The sequence below is a fragment of the Pseudopipra pipra genome, unplaced genomic scaffold (assembly GCF_036250125.1).
Source record: "Pseudopipra pipra isolate bDixPip1 unplaced genomic scaffold, bDixPip1.hap1 HAP1_SCAFFOLD_134, whole genome shotgun sequence".
Classification (NCBI taxonomy): Eukaryota; Metazoa; Chordata; class Aves; order Passeriformes; family Pipridae; genus Pseudopipra; species Pseudopipra pipra.
Window position 1 is genome coordinate 10,255 of NW_026990613.1, and position 3,418 is coordinate 13,672.

The window sequence follows — 3,418 nt, forward strand, 5'->3', positions numbered from 1 at the left end:
GCACCATTATGACATGTCTGGGATTTATGAGGTCAGTGGGATGATGAGGCCTGCACCATTATGATATGTCTGGGCTTTATGAGGTCAGTGCCATGATTAGACCTGCACCATTATGACATATCTGGGCTTTAAGAGGTCAGTGCAATGAGGAGGTCTGCACCATTATGACATGTCTGGGCTTTATGAGGTCAGTGCCATGATGAGGTCTGCACTATTATGACATGTCTGAGCTTTAGTAGGTCAGCGCCAGGAGGAGGTCTGAACCATTATGACATGTCTGGGCTTCATGAGGTCAGTGTGATGATGAGGACAGTACCATTATGAGGTGTCTGGGATTTATGAGGTCAGTGCCATGATGCGACCTGCACCATTATGACACGTCTGGGCTTATGAGGTCAGTGTGACGATGAGACCTGCACCATTATGAAATATCTGGGCCTTATGAGGACAGTGCCATGAGAGGCCTGCACCATTATGACATGTCCGGGCTTTATGAGGTCAGTGTCATGATGAGGTCTGCACTATTATGACATGTCTGGGCTTCATGAGGTCAGTGTGATGATGAGGACTGTACCATTATGAGGTGTCTGGGCTTTATGAGGTCAGTGCCATGATGCGACCTGCACCATTATGACATGTGTGGGCTTTATGAGGTCAGTGTGATTATGAGACCTTCACCACTATGACGTGTCTGGGTTTTATGAGGTCACTGTGATGATGAGGCCTGCACCATTATGACATGTCTGGGCTTTATGACGTCACTGTGATGCTGAGGCCTGCACCATTATGAGGTGTCTGGGCTTTATGAGGTCAGTGCCATGAGGAGGCCTGCACCATTATGACATGTCTGGGCTTTATGAGCTGATTGTGATTATGAGACCTGCACCATTATGACATATCTGGGCTTTATGAGGTCAGTGTGATGATGAGGCCTGCACCATGATGAGGTGTCTGGGCATTATGAGGTCAGTGTGAGGATGAGGCCTGGACCATTATGACATGTCTGGACTTTATGAGGTCAGTGCCACGATGAAGCCTGCACCATTATGAGGTGTCTCGGGTTTATGAGGTCAGTGTGATTATGATGCCTGGACCACTACGACATGTCTGGGCTTTATGAGGTCAGTGCCATGATGAGACCTGCACCATTATGACATGTCTGGGCTTTATGAGGTCAGCGCCAGGAGAAGGCCTGAACCATTATGACATGTGTGGTCTTCATGAGGTCAGTGTGATGATGAGGACTGTACCATTATGAGGTGTCTGGGCTTTATGAGGTCAGCGCCATGATGCGACCTGCACAATTATGACATGTCTGGGCTTTATGAGGTCAGTGTGATGATGAGACCTGAACCATTGTGAAATGTCTGGGCTTTATGAGGTCAGTGCCATGATGAGACCTGCACCATTATGACATGTATGGGCTTTATGAGGTCACTGTGATGATGTGGCCTCCACCATTATGACATGTCTGGGCTTTATGAGGACAGTGCCATGAGGAGGCCTCCACCATTATGACATGTCTGGGCTTTATGAGGTCAGTGTAATGATGAGGCCTGCGCAATCATGATTTTTCAGGGTTTTATGATGGCACTGTGATGATGAGGCCTGCACCATTATAACATGCCTGGTCTTTATGAGGTAACTGTGATGGTGACACCTGCACCATTATGACATGTCTGGACTTTATGAGGTCAGTTCCAAGAGGAGGCCTGCACCGTTATGCCATGTCTGGGCTTTATGCGGTCAGTGGTATGAGGAGGCCTGGGCCATTATTACATGTCTGGGCTTTATGAGCTCACTGTGATGATGAGACCTGCACCATTATGACATATCTGGGCTTTATGAGGTCAGTGTGACGATGAGGCCTGCACCATGATGAGGTTTCTGGTCTTTATGAAGTCAGTGCCAGGATGAAGCCTGCACCATTATGAGGTGTCTCGGCTTTATGAGGTCAGTGTGATGATGAGGCCTGCACCATTATGACATGTCTGGGCTTTATGAGGTCAGTGCCATGATGAGGCCTGCACTATTATGACATATCTGGGCTTTATGAGGACACTGCCATGACGAGGCCTGCACCATTATGACATGCCTGGTCTTTATGAGGTCACTGTGATGATGATGAGACCTGCACCATTATAAGGTGTCTTGGCTTTATGAGCTCACTGTGATGATGAGGCCTGCACCATTAAGACATGTCTGGGATCTTAGAGGCTTGTGCTATCATGAGGCCTGCACCATTATGAAATGTCTGGGCTTTATGAGGTCAGTACCATGATGAGACATGCACCATTATGAAATGCCTGGGCTTTGTGAGGTCAGTGCCACAATGAATCCTGCACCATTATGAGGTGTCTCGGCTTTATGGGGTCAGTGTGATGATGAGGCCTGCACCATTATGACATGTCTGGGCTTTATGAGGTCAGTGCCATGATGAGACCTGCACCATTATGACATGCCTGGGCGTTATGAGGTCAGTGCCAGGAGGAGACCTGCACCATTATGACATGTCTGGGCTTTATGAGGTCAGTGCCAAGAGGAGGCCTGAACCATTATGACTTGTCTGGGCTTCATGAGGTCAGTGTGATGATGAGGACTGCACCATTATGACACGTCTGGGCTTTATGAGGTCAGTGCCCTGATGAGGCCTGCACCATTATGACATGTCTGGGCTTTATGAGGTCAGTGTGATGATGAGGCCTACACAATTATGACCTGTCTGGGCTTTATGAGGTCAGTGCCATGATGAGACCTGAACCATTATGACATGTCTGGGCTTTATGAGGTCAGTGCCATGATGAGACCTGCACCATTATGACGTGTCTGGGCGATATGAGGTCAGTGTGATGATGAAGCCTGTACCATTATGACATCTCTGGGCTTTATGAGGTCAGTGTGATGATGAGGCCTGCACTATTATGACTTGTCTGGGCTTTATGAGGTCAGTGCCATGAGGAGGCCTGCACCATTATGACATATCTGGGCTTTATGAAGTCAGTGTGATGATGAGGCCTGCACCATTATGACATGTCTGGGCTTTATGAGGTCATTGCCATGATGAGGCCTGCACCATTATGAGTTGTCTGGGCTTTATGAAGTCACTGTGATGATGCGGCCTGGGTCATTATGACATGTCTGGGCTTTATGAGGTCAGTGTGATTATGAGACCTGCACCATTATGACGTGTCTGGGTTTTATGAGGTCAGTGTGATGAGGAGGGATGCACCATTATGACATGTCTGGGCTTTATGAGGTCACTGTGATGCTGAGGCCTGCAACATTATGAGGTGTCTGGGCTTTATGTGGTCAGTGCCATGATGACGCCCGCACCATTATGAGGTGTCTTGGCTTTATGAGCTCACTGTGATGATGAGACCTGCACCATATGACATATCTGGGTTTCATGAGGTCAGTG